This window comes from Cherax quadricarinatus, chromosome 11 (assembly GCF_038502225.1).
Source record: "Cherax quadricarinatus isolate ZL_2023a chromosome 11, ASM3850222v1, whole genome shotgun sequence".
NCBI lineage: Eukaryota > Metazoa > Arthropoda > Malacostraca > Decapoda > Parastacidae > Cherax > Cherax quadricarinatus.
Genome location: NC_091302.1, coordinates 16,601,089 through 16,620,253, shown reverse-complemented (window position 1 = coordinate 16,620,253; position 19,165 = coordinate 16,601,089).

Genomic DNA, 19,165 nt, shown 5'->3' with positions numbered 1-19,165 from the left:
CTAGATGAGCTTACAAAGAAGATGGAGGAGAGGTTAGCAGCAGAATCCAGAAGATGGGAGCAACATGCCACAGTAGCAGAAGCCAAGATACAGAGATTAGAAGAGGAGCTGAGACATCTGAAACAGCCTAAAGACAAAGATAATGCAGAAGTAGCATCAGCAATGTCTACATCAGACACAGACAACGGGTCTGAAGGGAGCATGGAAGCTAAACTGAATGCAGAGGTCCTGTCAAACCCACATGGGGCCAAAACAAAGACAGGGAGCACACTAGGACAGAATGAGAGGTTGGAAGACATTGAAGGAACTAGGACATGTGCAGGGACCTTACCAGACACTTGGGGAAGCCAGGAACTGGTGAGCAGGAAGGACAAACCAATGAGCATAGGGGCCACAGCTAGGGAAGGGAATGAAGGAAGGAACACTCCACGGAAAGGAACTAAAACATCTCAGAGGATGCAATGGGAGTCACAGTGGGAGGTGGAAAGGGAGAGATCAGTTTTTGTCTATGCGCTAGATGAAGCTAAAGGGGAAACTTATGAGGAAAGAAAGCAGGAGGAGAAAAAAGCGATTTTAGGTATCAAGAAGGTGATAGGCGAGGGAAACATGACCCAGGTGGCAAATTTTCAGAGAATCGGGTGGTTCACAAAGAAAAGGAATCGGCCTCTCAAAGTAATTTTCAAGGCAGAATCAACCCAAACCATGATCCTGCAGGAGAAAGCACGGCTGAGAGGCAGGCAGGAGTTCATGAGTGTGTACCTCGATCAAGACAGAACACAGGAGGAAAGGATGATACTGAAAGAGAGAGTGCAAAAACGAAAGGAGGAATGAGAGGAAATGAAAAAGAAGAGCAGAATAACCCAGGAACAGGTGGAAGGACAAGCACACCCCCCAGAAACACCTGCAGAAGGACTCCAGCCACGACACCCCCAAGGCAACTGAACAATCCAAACCAACCATCACACAATGATCCCTCTGTTCCCCCCCCCACGCACCACGAACCCTACCCCTACAGCAACCCCCTATGGGAGCTCTTCCTCCACCTCCACTGCAACCCCCCACAGGCCCCCACCAGGGCTCCTGCTCTCCCAACCCCAGTATTCCCCCAGGACCACAGTTACAGTATTAGAACAGAAGTTGAAGGTTTGATACACAAATGCGGATGGATTAACAAATAAATATGAGGAATGACAAGAAAGAATAAATGAGCAGTCCCCAGACATCATAGCAGTTACAGAAACAAAATTCACGGAGACAATAACAGATGCAATCTTCCCACCAGGATACCAGATCATGAGGAAAGATAGAAGGGGCAGAGGGGGAGGAGGGGTTGCTCTTCTCGTAAAAAACAGATGGAAATTCGAGAAAATGGGAGGCGTAGACGAGACAGGAGGAAGGGGCTACATAGTAGGTACACTTCAGTCTGGGGAGCACAAGGTGGTCATTGCAGTGATGTATAATCCACCACAGAACTGCAGGAGGCCAAGAGAGGAATATGAAGAGAGCAACAGCGTAATGGTGGACACACTTGCTGAGGTGGCAAGAAGAGCTCACTCCAGCAGAGCAAAGTTGCTGGTTATGGGGGATTTCAACCACAGGGAGATTGACTGGGAAAACCTGGAGCCATTTGGGGGTCACAAAACATGGAGAGCCAAGATGTTGGATGCTGCGCTGGAAAGCCTCATGCACCAACATGTTAAGGGCACTACCAGAGTGAAAGGGGAAGATGTACCAGCAAGATTGGACCTTGTGTTCACCCTGGGCAGTTCAGACATTTTAGGACATCACCTATGAGAGTCCCCTAGTAGCTAGCGACCACGTGGTTCTGTGCTTTGAGTACATAGTAGAGTTGCAAGTGGAGAGAGTAACAGGAGTTGAATGGGAAAAGCCTGACTATAAAAGAGGGGACTACATAGGGTTGAGGAACTTCCTGCAGGAGGTTCCGTGGGACAGAAAACTGGCAGGAAAGCCAGTAAATGAAATGATGGAATATGTAACAAAAAAATGCAAGGAGGCAGTGGAAAAGTTTATTCCCAAGGGCAACAGAAACAATGGGAAGACCAGAACTAGTCCCTGGCTTATCCGACGGTGTAAGGAGGCAAAAACAAAGTGCAATAGAGAATGGAAAAAGTACAGAAGGCAGAAAACACACGAAAATAGGGAGATCAGTCGCAGAGCCAGGAATGAGTATGCACAGGTAAGGAGGGAGGCCCAGTGACAGTATGAAAATAACATAGCATCGAAAATCAAGACTGACCCGAAACTGTTGTATAGCCACATCAGGAGGAAGACAACAGTCAAAGACCAGGTGATCAGTCTGAGGACAGAAGGTGGAGAACTCACAAGAAATGATAAGGAGGTATGTGAGGAGCTAAACAGGAAATTTAATGAAGTTTTTACAGTAGAGACAGGAAGGGCTCTGGGAAGACAGCAGAGAAGGAAACATCAAGAGGGAATATACCAACAAGTGTTGGATGACATACAAACAACCGAGGAGGAGGTGCAGAAGTTGCTAAGTGACCTTGATACCTCAAAGGCGATGGGACCGGACATCTCCCCATGGGTCCTTAGAGAAGGAGCAGAGATGCTGTGCATGCCCCAAACCACAATCTTCAACACATCTCTTGAAACTGGGCAACTACCTGAGAAATGGAAGACAGCAAATGTAGTCCCCATATTTAAGAAAGGAAAGAGAAATGAGGCACTAAACTACAGACCTGTGTCTCTGACATGTATTGTGTGCAAAGTCATGGAGAAGATTATCAGGAGGAGAGCGGTGGAACACCTGGAACGGAAAAAGATTATAAATGAAAACCAGCATGGGTTCATGGAAGGCAAATCCTGTGTCACAAACCTTCTGGAGTTTTATGACAGAGTAACAAAAGTAAGACACGAGAGAGAGGGGTGGGTTGATTGCGTTTTTGTAAAGACTGCAGGAAGGCCTTTGACACAGTTTCCCACAAGAGATTAGTGCAGAAGCTGGAGAATCAGGCGCATATAACAGGAATGGCACTACAATGGATAAGGGAATACCTTTCAGGGAGGCAACAACGAGTCATGGTACGTGAAGAGGTATCACAGTGGGCGCCTGTGACGAGCGGGGTCCCACAGGGGTCAGTTCTAGGACCAGTGCTATTTTTGATATATGCGAACGACATGATGGAAGGAATAGACTCTGAAGTGTCCCTGTTCGCAGATGATGTGAAGCTGATGAGAAGAATTAAATCATAAGAACATAAGAACATAAGAAAGGAGGAACACTGCAGGAGGCCTGCTGGCCCATACTAGGCAGGTCATTTACAATTCATCCCACTAACAAAACATTTACCCAACCCAATTTTCAATGCTACCCAAGAAATAAGCTCTGATGTGAAAGTCCCACTCAAATCCAACCCTTCCCACTCATGTACTTATCCAACCTAGATTTGAAACAACCCAAAGTCCTAGCCTCAATAACCCAACTAGGTAGACTGTTCCACTCATCAACTACCCTATTTCCAAACCAATACTTTCCTATGTCCTTTCTAAATCTAAACTTATCTAATTTAAATCCATTACTGCGGGTTCTCTCTTGGAGAGACATCCTCAAGACCTTATTAATATCCCCTTTATTAATACCTATCTTCCACTTATACACTTCGATCAGGTCTCCCCTCATTCTTCGTCTAACAAGTGAATGTAACTTAAGAGTCTTCAATCTTTCTTCATAAGGAAGATTTCTGATGCTATGTATTAATTTAGTCATCCTACGCTGAATGTTTTCTAACGAATTTATGTCCATTTTGTAATACGGAGACCAGAACTGAGCTGCATAATCAAGGTGAGGCCTTACTAATGATGTATAAAGCTGCAGTATGACCTCTGGACTTCTGTTGCTTACACTTCTTGATATAAATCCCAGTAATCTATTTGCCTTATTACGTACGCTTAGGCATTGCTGTCTTGGTTTAAGGTTGCTGCTCACCATAACCCCCAAGTCCTTTTCGCAATCTGTATGGCTAAGTTCTACATCATTTAATTTATAAGTACTAGGGTTATGGGCACTCCCAAGCTTCAGAACCTTGCACTTATCTACATTGAACTGCATCTGCCACTTTTCTGACCAAGAATAGAGTTTGTTTAAATCCTCCTGAAGTTCCCTAACATCTACGTTTGAATCAATTATCCTACCTATCTTTGTGTCATCGGCGAATTTGCTCATATCACTAGTAATTCCCTCATCAAGATCATTGATATATATTATAAACAACAACGGGCCCAAGACCGATCCCTGTGGAACGCCACTTGTTACAGATCCCCACTCGGATTTAACCCCATTTATGGACACTCTCTGCTTCCTGTCAGTGAGCCATGACTCGATCCACGAGAGCACTTTTCCCCCAATGCCATGGGCTGCCACTTTCTTTAACAGTCTATGGTGCGGAACTCTATCAAAAGCCTTACTAAAATCTAAGTAAATAATATCAAATTCTTTATTGTGGTCAACAGCCTCAAAAGCTTTACTGAAGAAAGTTAATAAATTAGTTAGACAAGACCGGCCTCTTGTGAATCCATGCTGAGTATCATTAATCAAGCTATGCTTATCGAGATGGCTTCTTATAATCTCAGCTATAATTGACTCTAGTAATTTGCCTACAATTGAGGTCAGGCTTATTGGGCGGTAATTTGACGGTAACGACTTGTCCCCTGTTTTAAAAATAGGAGTTACATTAGCCATCTTCCACATATCAGACACTACACCTGTTTGAAGAGATAAATTAAAAATATTAGTTAATGGTTCACAGAGTTCCATTTTGCATTCCTTAAGAACCCTTGAAAAAACCTCATCAGGACCCGGCGACTTATTTTGCTTCAGTCTGTCTATCTGCCTCACAACCATCTCACTAGTGACTGTGATGTTACATAATTTATCTTCTTCTAGCCCACTGTAAAAATTAATTACTGGAATATTGTTAGTGTCTTCCTGTGTAAAAACTGAGAGAAAATAATTATTTAAAATCAAGCACATTTCATTCTCATTGTCAGTAAGTTGCCCATAGTTATTTTTAAGGGGACCTATCTTATCTCTAACTTTTGTTCTATAGACCTGGAAAAAACTTTTTGGGTTAGTTTTAGAATCCCTAGCAACTTTAATTTCATAGTCCCTTTTAGCTTTTCTTATCCCCTTTTTAATGTCCCTCTTAATGTCAATATACTGATTCATAAGATGACCCTCACCTCTTTTGATACGCCTATAAATTCCTTTCTTATGCCCTAGTAGATATTTGAGCCTATTATTCATCCATTTTGGGTCATTTCTATTTGATCTAATTTCTTTATATGGGATAAACGCTCTTTGAGCAGCATGTATAGTGTTCAGAAAACTGTCATATTGATAGCTCTCTTCGTTACCCCAGTCAACAGATGATAAGTGTTCTTTAAGCCCATCGTAATCTGCTAAGCGAAAATCTGGGACTGTTACTGAGTTATCGCTACTATCGTACTTCCATTCAATGCTAAATGTAATTGATTTGTGGTCGCTAGCACCCAGTTCCTCTGAAATTTCTAAATTATTAACAAGGGATTCATTGTTTGCCATAACTAAGTCAAGCAGGTTATTTCCCCTTGTAGGTTCTGTCACAAACTGCTTCAAAAAACAATCCTGAAATACTTCTAAGAAGTCGTACGATTCTAAATTCCCAGTCAAGAAATTCCAATCAACATGACTAAAGTTAAAGTCTCCTAGAATTACTACATTATCGTGCCTTGTGGCCTTAACAATTTCCTCCCATAGTAGTTTCCCTTGGTCCCTATCTAAGTTAGGGGGACGGTATATCACTCCTAAAATCAGTTTTTCATGCCCCTCTGAAAATTCTATCCAAACAGACTCTGTATGTGTTACTTCAGACTTAATACCCGTTTTTATGCAACAGTTCAAGCGATCTCGGACGTACAATGCCACCCCACCCCCCCTCCCAATACTTCTATCTTCTTGGAACAATTTAAAACCCTGAATATGACATTCCGCAGGCATGTCCCGACTTTTTGAATTAAACCACGTCTCAGTTAAGGCAAATACATCAATGTTACCTACCCTAGCAACTAATCTCAACTCGTCCATCTTATTCCTAGCACTACGGCAATTAGCATAATAAACATTGAAAGACTCTCCTTTCTCTTTACCCTTCCTGCTCATTTCTATTCTTCTACTAAACCTATTACCGTCTTTATCACCCAAGGTCCCTGGCTTTTCAATATCTATCTCGTTCTTATTATTACTAGTTCCCCTAGAACTCGTAATATTACTACACTGGGACTTCACTGTTTTCCTGCCAAAACCCATACCACTAACTATTCCTAGTTTAAAGTCCTAACTGCTCCCTCCACTGCAGTTGCCAGTGCTCCCACCCCACACCTAGATAAGTGAACCCCATCCCTAGCATACATGTCATTTCTGCCATAGAAGAGGTCCCAGTTGTCAATGAATGTTACCGCATTTTCCTTACAGTATTTGTCCAGCCAGCAATTGACACCAATTGCCCTGGACAACCATTCACTTCCAACTCCCCTCCTTGGCAAAATACCACATATGAGAGGGTTCCCACCCTTACTTCTAATTATTTCTATTGCTGACCTATACCTGCTAATCAGGTCCTCACTCCTACGTCTGCCAACATCGTTGCCTCCAGCACTGAGACAGATAATAGGATTGCTCCCATTACCTCTCATGATGTCATCCAGACGGCTAACAATATCCTCCATCCCAGCCCCAGGAAAGCAAACTCTCTGTCTCCTACTCCTGTCCTTCAAGCAGAACGCCCTATCCATATACCTAACTTGGCTATCCCCAACAACAACAATATTCTTACCTTCCTTAATGTCTTTCGTCGTGTCGTTCCCAGTAGTCAACTCACATTCGTCGGGTAGCACTGAGAATGTATTGGATGTTTCCACAACAGTTTCCACGGCAGTCTCTTTCTTCTTCATCGTTTCTACCTTTCCATTCGTCTTCTTGATCGTCAACTTCTTTCCCTGCTGTCCAGCCACTGACCAGTTTCCCTTCTTGACCTGAGGACTCAAAACAGGAGGACTACTACGAATCTTCTTGTTCTCCTCGGTCAATCGCCGAATTTCCAAATTCGCCAACCTCAATTCTTCCTTAAGCTGTTGGTAAAGTTGCTCGATGGAGGGCATCTTGCTTCAATTCTAGAGAGCGCGCAAACAGGTCTTCACAGAGCCAAGTACACGTCAACACTGCGCAAATGCCAACTCAATCAGGAGCTACTGCGCAGCACGTCCGCACGGCCCAATAGCAAAGAGACGTGGAGAGGCTGGACATGTGGTCCAGAAACTGGCTTCTCGAATTCAACCCTGCCAAATGCAAAGTCATGAAGATTGGGGAAGCGCAAAGAAGACCGCAGACAGAGTATAGGCTAGGTGGACAAAGACTACAGACCTCACTCAGGGAGAAAGACCTTGGGGTGACCATAACACCGAGCACGCCACCGGAGGCACACATCAACCAAATAACTGCTGCAGCATACGGGCGCCTGGCAAACCTGAGAATAGCGTTCCGATACCTTAATAAGGAATCGTTCAAGACACTGTACACTGTGTATGTTAGGCCCATACTGGAGTATGCAGCACCGGTCTGGAACCCACACTTGGTCAAGCACGTCAAGAAGTTAGAGAAAGTACAAAGGCTTGCAACAAGGCTAGTCCCAGAGCTCTGGGGAATGTCGTACGAGGAAAGGTTGAGGGAAATCGGACTGACGACACTGGAGGACAGAAGGGTCAGGAGAGACATGATAACGACATACAAGATCCTGCGGGGAATAGACAAGGTGGACAGAGATAGGATGTTCCAGAGAGGGGACACAGAAACAAGGGGTCACAACTGGAAGCTGAAGACTCAGACGAGTCACAGGGACGTTACTAAGTATTTCTTCAGTCATAGAGTCGTCAGAAAGTGAAATAGCCTAGCAAGTGAAGTAGTGGAGGCAGGAATCATACATAGTTTTAAGAAGAGGTATGACAAAGCTCAGGAAGCAGAGAGGGAGAGGACCTAGTAGCGATCAGTGAAGAGGCGGGGCCAGGAGCTGAGTCTCGACCCCTGCTACCACAATTAAGTGAGTACAATTAGGTGAGTACACACACACACACACGCGCGCACAAACACACACACACACACACACACACACACACACACACACACACACACACACACAAACACACACACACACACACACACACACATACACACACACACACACACACACACACACACACACACACACACACACACACACACACACACACACACACACACACACACACTCACACACAGGTGGAACACCTGGAAAACAGTGGAATCATAAAAACAGGCTGCAGTGTTTTTGAGGGGGTAAATCGTTTCACAAATCTTGATTCTACAGCAAGATAGCGAAACTTAGACAAGAGAGAGAGAGAGAGAGAGAGAGAGAGAGAGAGAGAGAGAGGGATGGGTGGACTGTATATATTTGGACTGTAAGAAGGCGCTCGATACAGTACTTCACAGTTGACTATGAGAAAATCTAGAGGAGAAGGCAAGAAAAATCAAGGAAAGTGCTGCAGAGAATTATAGTATATTTAACATGAAGGAAACGACGAGTTACTCTCCTGTAAGAGACATCAGAATGGACATGTTTGATGAATGGAGTTCCACAAGGGACGGTTTATGGACCAGTACTGTTTCTGGTGTATGTAAACAATATGACAGAAGAAATCATGTCAGAAGTGTCCCTGTTCGCAGCTGTGAAGCTGATGAGTAGACCAGGAATGATTACATATAGATCTAGACAAACTGCAGGAATGAAAACTGGGAAGGGTAAAGGAGACAAGAAATAGAGTAAAAGCCGAGGGTAGAAAAGCTTCAACCCTAAAGGAGAAGGAACTCTGGGTGAGCATTGTTCCCACTATTTCGGCTGAGGCACACATTAATCAAATATCGGCCCCAGCAAACATGTAACTGGCAAATTAAGGATGACTTTCAGAAATCTCAACAAAGGAGTCATTCACAGCCCTATACATGGTATATGTCAGTCCCATGTTGGGAAAAATACCGTCAGTATAGAGCCAGCATCTTCTAAAGCATGCCAAGATGGAAAACGTGAAAGGATCTAGTATGAGACTAGTCCTAGAGCTGAGAGGTCTGAGCAGTGAGAAAAGACTATAGGAGCTAAACATGACGACACAGGATGACAGAAGGAGCTGAGCTGACATGATCACTACGTACAAACTATTGATAGGAATATACAGGGTGGACATGGCAAGTCTGTTTCAGAGACGGGTATCAGGAATACGAAGGGACAGCTGGAAGTTAAATACAGATGAGTCGCATGGATGTAAGGAAATACTTCTTTATCCTTAGAGTGGTAAGGAAGTGAAACGGCCAACATAGCGAAGCGAAACAGAACTAGAATCAACACATAGTTTAAAGAAAGATGTTTAAGGACAATCGCAGCCATGAGCTCGCGAACCCAGACATCTAACATAACACAACCACTGTGACACACTGTATATAAGACGTCTAACATAACACAACCACTGCGACACACTGTATATTAGACATCTAACATAACACAACCACTGTGACACACTGTATATAAGACGTCTAACATAACACAACCACTGCGACACACTGTATATTAGACATCTAACATAACACAACCACTGTGACACACTGTATATAAGACGTCTAACATCACACAACCACTGCGGCACACTGTATATTAGATATCTAACATAACACAACCACTGTGACACACTGTATATACGACATCTGACACCACACAACCACTGTGAAACACTGTATACAAGACGTCTAACATCACACAACCACTGTGAAACACTGTATATAAGACATCTAACATAACACCAGACCACTGTGTCTAAAGTAAAATGGGTACAGTCTGTATATAAGACGTCAAAGACCGGGCCGCGGGGGCGTAAACACCACACAACCACTGTGAAACACTGTATATAAGACGTCTAACATCACACAACCACTATGACACACTGTTTTTAAGACATCTAACATCACACAACCACTGTGACACTGTATATAAGACATCTAACATCACACAACCACTGTGACACACTGTTTTTGAGACATCTAACATCACACAACCACTGTGACACTGTATATAAGACATCTAACATCACACAACCACTGTGGCACACTGTTTTTAAGACATCTAGCATCGCACAACCACTGTGAAACACTATATAAGACATCTAACATCACACAATCACTGTGAAACACTATATAAGACATCCAGCATCAAACACCCACTGTGAAACACTATATAAGATATCTAACATCAAACACCCACTGTGAAACACTATATAAGATATCTAACATTAAACTCCCACTGTGAAACACTATATAAGATATCTAACATCAAACAACCACTGTGAAACACTATATAAGACATCCAACATCAAACACCCACTGTGAAACACTATATAAGATATCTAACATCAAACACCCACTGTGAAACACTATATAAGACATCCAACATCAAACAACCACTGTGAAACACTATATAAGATATCTAACATCAAACAACCACTGTGAAACACTATACAAGACATCCAACATCAAACAACCACTGTGAAGCACTATATAAGATATCTAACATCAAACTCCCACTGTGAAACACTATATAAGATATCTAACATCAAACTCCCACTGTGAAACACTATATAAGATATCTAACATCAAACAACCACTGTGAAACACTATATAAGATATCTAACATCAAACAACCACTGTGAAACACTATATAAGACATCCAACATCAAACAACCACTGTGAAACACTATATAAGACATCTGACATACACTGGCTACTATTCTGTCTTGCTGTAAACTTCTACCGCGTGTTTACTTGAGTGACTTGAATAATTTATAGTTTAGAGAATAGGATTGACATACAAATTTACCCAAGTAAAGATCAGGAAACAAGGAAAAGCAACTAGACTGCCCATTTGCTTTAACAGCTTACCGGAATATTCTTATGATGTGCTTCTTCAAAACGTGAAAGGACAAAAAGAATGCATAAAAGAGAGAGAATATAAACGAGTGCTTTACTATGGTAAAACCTGTTATCGTGTCTCAGGGATAAGAGTCAAACATTATAAATTTACTGCATACACACATACAGGAGCCAGTCAGGAGCTGAGTCTCGACCCCTGCAACCACAATTAGGTGAATTAGGTGAGTACACGGTCACACACACTCTCTCTCTCTCTTTCTCTCTCGCTCAGTATTTGAGCATCACTTTGCCCAGTTGGGCACAGGTTACCCAGAGCACAGTATTTTATATGAAAGGTTAGCAAGAGACATATCACTGCCGCTGGCAATGCAGTGGCATGAACACTGGCAGACGTGTTACTATTGCAGTGGATTATTTTCGTTATCATTCCATTCATGGAGAACGCTAAATCCATACGAGTTATGGCATTCGCCTCTGTTATGGTACATTTAACCTGCATTCGATGCAGGTCATACTGAGCCATAACTGCAGGACATCTCAGCCAGCTGGAAGAACGGCTAGCCAGAACCATGTAACAGTGAGCCAGCTACTCCAGACGGATTAGCCAGGTGCTTAAGCTTTTCGTCTTTTCAGAGTGATGTTTGCCTTAATCCTTATGACGGTGTAGTGACTTGAGAAGAAATTTCTAGTTTCCCTGCTCTCTATAATTATTTTTGCTTAAATGGCTAATTTGTATTTTAATAATGTTCACAATTGCGTACTGTTCACATATACTTTTGTGTTTCGAATGTCTGTGCTAAACTGGTTTCTAGCACTATCGGGTACCACAGGTCCTGAGTAAAGTACTTTGGCTCTTGATAATGCTGAGGGAATAAGAGGCAATATAGTTTCTTCTAAGGAAAGGAAGGACACGTCCAACTCTTTAGATTAATGTATTGTCACTTAATAAGAGTTGCTTCAATATATCGTTCACTTACCGAAGTAGCAACATCAATAAAATTCATAGATACAACACATTACGTGACCTTCAAGTTCTCCTCCTCTTGTGACCTCGCAGATCTTCTCCTGTGACCTCCCAGTTCTCCTCCTCTTGTGACCTCCCAGTTCTTCTCCTCCTGCGACCTCCCAGTTCTTCTCCTCCTGTGACCTCCCAGTTCTCCTCCTCCTGTGTCCTCCCAGCTCTCCTCCTGTGACCTCCCAGTTCTTCTCCTCCTGTGACCTCCCAGTTCTCCTCTTGTGGCCTCCCAGTTCTTCTCCCCCTGTGACCTCCTTCGTTTCCACCCTTGAAAAAATTGGTTTCAAAGCAATTTCATTTAAGCTCTAATAAGTGATTAACCAAAAACAAACGTCCCTCCAAAAGACGAATTTTAAATATTATTCTGATGAGTTCCACAAGAGTGCTACTAGAGTGAAAATTTATTCATGATATTACGTTAAGAAATTGCTTCTCTGGCTCTGAAATTTCATCTTAAAATATGCAAAACATCAGCTGATGTTCGAGAATGTTTATAGTACCCTAGACAATGATGTCTAGGAATGTGCATTGTCTTCAGTACATCACCTGGTATAATAGAATGTTTATAGTATTCAAAATATCAGATGTTAAGGAATGCAAGCAAGCTTCACACTTGTGGAATGTTTATAGTATTCAAAATATCTTATATTAAGGAATGCAAGCAAACTTCACACTTGTGGAATGTTTATAATATTCAAAATATGATATATTAAGGAATGCAAGCAAGTTTCACACTTGTGGAATGTTTATAATATTCAGAATATCAGATATTAAGGAATGCAAGCAAGCTTCACACTTGTGGAATGTTTATAATGTTCAAAATGTCAGATATTAAGGAATGCAAGCAAGCTTCACACTTGTGGAATGTTTATAATATTCAGAATATCAGATATTAAGGAATGCAAGCAAGCTTCACACTTGTGGAATGTTTATAATGTTCAAAATATCAGATATTAAGGAATGCAAGCAAGCTTCACACTTTGTGGAATGTTTATAGTAGACGTGAACAGATAACGACACATGAGCCTCATGCTGATCTTTAGGTCATTCAGTGTGGCTGGCGAGATAATATGCAGCTTTATTACGTTGTTCTCACGCCACTGATCCGGGGATATTTTCTGTCATCTGGCAACTTTTCGAAGCACATTCCGACAAAGCTACAAATTTAGAAACTTTTAGAAATATATTTGTTCAATTGTTTGTTCGCTCCGCTTGTTTGTTGCAGATATTTCCATGCTAGAATGTGAATGTGAATATAAATGCCTAGTTCAGCTATAAACATATACATTACATATTAAAGATAATATCATACTGTAATATATATTCTTCGTATGTTATAATAAAATGCATATGAGAGTCAGACAGTACTGTGACCTTGTGTCCTCCATCCTACTGTTGAACTAGCTAGTTAAATATTAATTAATTTATTTAAACACTTCTAATGAAAATTATTTAGTGGTGTGTCTAATTTTAACCTGATGCCTATATTATTGTAATAAATATTAGACCTTTTGAATGATATGAATTAATATGGCATACTGTATGACATATCTTAATTGTTTCACTGACTGAGAGTTGAGACTTGAGAGTGAGTAGCTAACAGTAGGTGTGACTGGAAAAGGTCGGGTCCGCACTCTGCCAGTCACTTCTTGCTAAATAATTTTGACGTTTTATATTAATACTGTGAAGGACAGTACAGAAAGGGGAGTAGTTTCTGTGTACATAAGTTAGCTTAAGAACTGTGAGCGACAAAACAAATTCCCCCATCACCGCCTCGACCCTCGAAGGTAAGAGACAAAGAGCAATAGGACCACGACACAAAACTATCTTTGATGGTAGGTCGTATACAACACCAGCATCACAACACATAACTAACCTTGAAGGTAGGAGAATGCAACACTAGCATCACGAGACACAACTAACTTTGAAGGTAGGAGAATTACAACACCAGCATCACGACACACAACTAACCTTGAAGGTAGGAGACATACAACACCAGCATCACGACACACAACTAACCTTGAAGGTAGGAGACTTACAACACCAGTATCACGACACACAACTAACCTTGAAGGTAGGAGACATACAACACCAGCATCACGACACACAACTAACCTTGAAGGTAGGAGACATACAACACCAGCATCACGTCACACAGCTAACCTTGAAGGTAAGTCGTATACAACACCAACATCACGACACAACTACCCTTGAAGGTAGGTCGTATACAAAAGCAGCAGTACAATTCCTCCACCGCTGTATATCTTGCGACAAGATTTGTTTCTTGATTTATGTTGGCAAATTGTGTTTAACGAAATATTGCGGAGCATCATGTGTCATGCAGCCAAGTTACGTTACCTTAACGGCCTTAATATGTTTGTGGAGGACCAAGGAGGAGGTGTGTTAACTGCCTGTTGTGTGTACCTTCCTGATACACTGTGCAGATAGCCTTTCGTTCATATGTTACGACCGTTTTCACAACCATTAGAATTAGTTCATTTCCTCATCCCTTAAACTTCGATGAAATCTTAAATTTTTTTTCTAGGAAGAGGTTAAACCATATTAAATTATGCTACATTAGGCCAGAGGAGTTTAGGGTAACCCAACCTCAAAAAGTCACTCGATATTCAGCTATGCTGTAACTTGCCACGAATAATGAAATTGCACGAACTTCAAGTTTACATATAACAAAGGTGAAGATTTTTTCGCTTACATCGTTGGTAATTGGACGCTTTATTTAGGTTAGAGGGTACACTAACTTATAAGTGTACCAGCAGCCTGTGTTAGTTAGCAGTGTGTATTGCTGACTGTGACCTGCCAGACGGCAATACTGTGTGTTCCTCACTCACGCCAGGACCATTTTAAGTCGCCACCTGATAATGGTCAAAGTCGGGTCGAAACCTTATTCATTTTCATCTACAAGTTGAGAAATGAATTGCTGCCACCAATGTATTATATATTGTTGCAGCCACTGCATTATGTTTTGCTCCAGCCACGGTATTATGTATTATTCCAGCCGCAGTATTCTGTATTTTTTCAGCCACTGTATTATGTACTATTTCTGCCTCGATATTATGCATTTTTCCAGCCACTGTATTATGTATTGTTCCAGCCACGGTACTATATTTTGTTCAGGGTGTAGCAGTGACATTTTCCAGTCACAGTACAACTTTCCATACTTATTACTTCACACTTTTTACCCAAGAAAATACCAGCGAAATTCCAGAAATAAAAATTGTATAGCTAAGGGCGAAAATAAATTAAGCACCATCATCGTCGCTGATGACATGTTTGTCAGACAAATAGACTAAAACCTAACAAATCCCCGGACCCTGATGAACTATTCTTAAAGGGATGTATGGAGAATCTTAGCAAACCTTTGCCTAGTCTTTTTAGTAGATCACTACAAACTGGCATAGTGTCTGATAAGTGGAAAAAAGACAAATGTGATACATATCTCCAAACAGGAGACAGTTCCTTAGTTTCGAATCACACACCAGTTAGGTTTAGAAAGACACGTAAGCAAACACTAGGACATATTTGACAACATTTCGGCCCTGGGACCTTGATCACTTCTAACATACAGAGGTTAAAAAGACAGTATACACAGGCGGAGAGTGAGGTGTGAGTGACCTGAAGAATACCATATTGAGAGGACAGGTAGACACTGTGAACAAGTAACTCCTGTGTTGTCAGGTAGGCGGCGCTTTGCCTAGTTGAGTATTATGTATGCTAATGTTTTGGAAATTTTGTAGTTTCCATTATTATATTCAATGGTTTTGGTGACGGCTATTAGTGAAGCTTCCAGATATCGTTCGGTGTATGAAATCATGTTCGGTGAGGGCGAGCTGTGTCTCATCCCAGTTCATCAAATGTCCCGAGCAGTCCCTGTGGAGGACAAGCATACTTCAAGTCATCTCTGTTGCCAGCAACAGAGATGTGGATGAGTGGAGCAAACTCCCGAGTAGCGTCAATGAAGAGAAAACCCCAGAGTAGCTTTAGAAAGAGATTAGATAAACACATGAGTGGGTGTGAGTGACTTGAATCTCCTTAGCATGGTCCATTAGGCTTACTGTATTACTCCTTTCTCTATATGCTTTTACTGTAGTGTGTGCTTTGTTTTATATACAAAAACAAAAAAAATCTATCTGAATCTCCTGTATATGCCCTGGGCTGTGTATGCTCTTTCAACACACGTTTGAAGAACAAAAAACCATTATAAATCGTTAGCTGGTTTATGAACTACTGTAAATAACCAGTTTATATCTCAGTATTTATACTCTGAGATGTGTATGTTTCAGGATTTATATATACATTATGTGTCATACATAAACTGAAAGGTGTGCACCTCTGTAGCAACATGTGTTCGAACTCATAGGTTTGAACCCAGGATCTCATAGGTTTGAACCCAGGAACTCATAGGTTTGAAGCCCGGAACTCATAGGTTTGAACCCAGGAACTCATAAGTTTGAACCCAGGAACTCATAGGTTTGAACCCAGGAACTCATAGGTTTGAACCCAGGAACTCATAGGTTTGAACCCAGGAACTCATAGGTTTGAACCCAGGAACTCATAAGTTTGAACCCAGGAACTCATAAGTTTGAACCCAGGAACTCATAGGTTTGAACCCAGGAACTCATAGGTTTGAACTCAGGAACTCATAGGTTTGAACCCAGGAACTCATAGGTAAGAACCCAGGAACTCATAGGTTTGAACCCAGGAGCTCATAGGTTTGAACCCAGGAACTCATAGGTTTGAACCCAGGAACTCATAGGTTTGAACCCAGGAACTCATAGGTTTGAACCCAGGAACTCATAGGTTTGAACCCAGGAACTCATGGGTTTGAACCCAGGAACTCATAGGTTTGAACCCAGGAACTCATAGATTTGAACCCAGGAACTCATAGGTTTGAACCCAGGAACTCATAGGTTTGAACCCAAAAACTCATAGGTTTGAACCCAGGAACTCATAGGTTTGAACCCAGGAACTCATAGGTTTGAACCCAGGAACTCATAAGTTTGAACCCAGGAACTCATAGGTTTGAACCCAGGAACTCATAGGTTTGAACCCAGGAACTCATAGGTTTGAACCCAAAAACTCATAGGTTTGAACCCAGGAACTCATAGGTTTGAACCCAGGAACTCATAGGTTTGAACCCAGGAACTCATAGGTTTGAACCCAGGAACTCATAGGTTTGAACCCAGGAACTCATAGGTTTGAACCCAGGAACTCATAGGTAAGAACCCAGGAACTCATAGGTTTGAACCCAGGAGCTCATAGGTTTGAACCCAGGAACTCATAAGTTTGAACCCAGGAACTCATAGGTTTGAACCCAGGAACTCATAGGCTTGAACCCAGGAACTCATAGGTTTGAACCCAGGAACTCATGGGTTTGAACCCAGGAACTCATAGGTTTGAACCCAGGAACTCATAGATTTGAACCCAGGAACTCATTGAACCCAGGAACTCATAGATTTGAACCCAGGAACTCATAGGTTTGAACCCAGGAACTCATAGGTTTGAACCCAAAAACTCATAGGTTTGAACCCAGGAACTCATAGGTTTGAACCCAGGAACTCATAGGTTTGAACCCAGGAACTCATAGGTTTGAACCCAGGAACTCATAGGTTTGAACCCAGGAACTCATAGGTTTGAACCCAAAAACTCATAGGTTTGAACCCAGGAACTCATAGGTTTGAACCCAGGAACTCATAGGTTTGAACCCAGGAACTCATAGGTTTGAACCCAGGAACTCATAGGTTTGAACCCAGGAACTCATAGGTTTGAATCCAGGAACTCATAGGTTTGAACCCAGGAACTCATAGGTTTGAACCCAGGAACTCATAGGTTTGAACCCAGGAACTCATAGGTTTGAACCCAGGAACTCATAGGTTTGAACCCAGGAACTCATAGGTTTGAACCCAGGAACTCATAGGTTTGAACCCAGGAACTCATAGGTTTGAACCCAGGAACTCATAGGTTTGAACCCAGGAACTCATAGGTTTGAACCCAGGAACTCATAGGTTTGAACCCAGGAACTCATAGGTAAGAACCCAGGAACTCATAGGTTTGAACCCAGGAACTCATAGGTTTGAACCAAGGAACTCATAGGTTTGAACCCAGGAACTCATAGGTTTGAACCCAGGAACTCATAGGTTTGAACCCAGGAACTCATAGGTTTGAACCCAGGAACTCATAGGTTTGAACCCAGGAACTCATAGGTTTGAACCCAGGAACTCATAGGTTTGAACCCAGGAACTCATAGGTTTGAACCCAGGAACTCATAGGTAAGAACCCAAGAACTCATAGGTTTGAACCCAGGAACTCATAGGTTTGAACCAAGGAACTCATAGGTTTGAACCAAGGAACTCATAGATTTGAACCCAGGAACTCATAGGTTTGAACCCAGGAACTCATAGGTTTGAACCCAGGAACTCATAGGTTTGACCCCAAGAACTCATAGGTTTGAACCCAGGAACTCATAGGTTTGAACCCAGGAACTCATAGGTTTGAACCCAGGAACTTATAGGTTTGAACACAGGAACTCATAGGTTTGAACCCAGGAACTCATAGGTTTGAACCCAGGAACTCATAGGTTTGAACCCAGGAACTCATAGGTTTGAACCTAGGAACTCATAGGTTTGAACCCAGGAACTCATAGGTTTGAACACAGGAACTCATAGGTTTGAACCCAGGAACTCATAGGTTTGAACCCAGGAACTCATAGGTTTGAACCCAGGAACTCATAGGTTTGAACCAAGGAACTCATAGGTTTGAACCAAGGAACTCATAGGTTTGAACCAAGGAACTCATAGGTTTGAACCCAGGAACTCATAGGTTTGAACCCAGGAACTCATAGGTTTGAACCCAGGAACTCATAGGTTTGAACCCAGGAACTCATAGGTTTGAACCAAGGAACTCATAGGTTTGAACCCAGGAACTCATAGGTTTGAACCCAGGAACTCATAGGTTTGAACCCAGGAACTCATAGGTTTGAACCCAGGAACTCATAGGTTTGAACCCAGGAACTCATAGGTTTGAACCCAGGAACTCATAGGTTTGAACCCAGGAACTCATAGGTTTGAACTCACAGAGTTGCTCATACATTTTTTAAAACCAAAAGGAGAGCATCT